Raw genomic sequence first — 517 nt, forward strand, 5'->3', positions numbered from 1 at the left:
CTAGTGAGACTGAGGCAGGAGGATTCCCATAAGTTTGAGATCTGCCATGGCTGTGTAGTGAGTTATAGGCCAGCTTGGACTACAAAGTCCTGTCTCAAAATCCAAAGCCAACTAAACAAATAAATAAGTAAAAATGCAGTTTGGCAATATGCCAGGAATTAGCAGATTATTTATTTGTTTGTTTATTTATTTATTTATTTAGGTTTTTTGAGACAGGGTCTTCCTGTGGCGCTAGATGACTTGGAAAACTCACTGTGTAGACCAGGCTGACCTCAATTTCACAGACATCTGCCTGCCTCTGCTTCCTGAGTGCTAGGATTAAGGGTGTGAGACACGATGCTGGCTAGCAGATTATTTTGAAGGAATCAGTGCACTCTTTTATTTACTTCTGTGTAGTTGTAAATAACATACACTTTTATGTGCTAAAACATTTTAGGTCTCTGTCTCTCTCTTTTTTTTTTTTTTTTTGGTTTTTTTGTTTTTTTTTAAAAGGGGCTCCCTGTAGCCCCACCTTTCC

At 38.5% G+C, this 517-nt stretch overlaps 1 protein-coding gene across 3 annotated transcripts in view; it reads left to right on the forward strand.

Moving 5' to 3' along the window:
- The window catches only part of Fchsd2 (FCH and double SH3 domains 2), a 222199-nt gene that overhangs the window by 6765 nt on the left and 214917 nt on the right, over positions 1-517 (forward strand). The window lies entirely within an intron of this gene.

The sequence above is a fragment of the Nannospalax galili genome, unplaced genomic scaffold, assembly GCF_000622305.1.
Source record: "Nannospalax galili isolate Female #2095 unplaced genomic scaffold, S.galili_v1.0 scaffold686, whole genome shotgun sequence".
NCBI classification, from domain to species: domain Eukaryota; kingdom Metazoa; phylum Chordata; class Mammalia; order Rodentia; family Spalacidae; genus Nannospalax; species Nannospalax galili.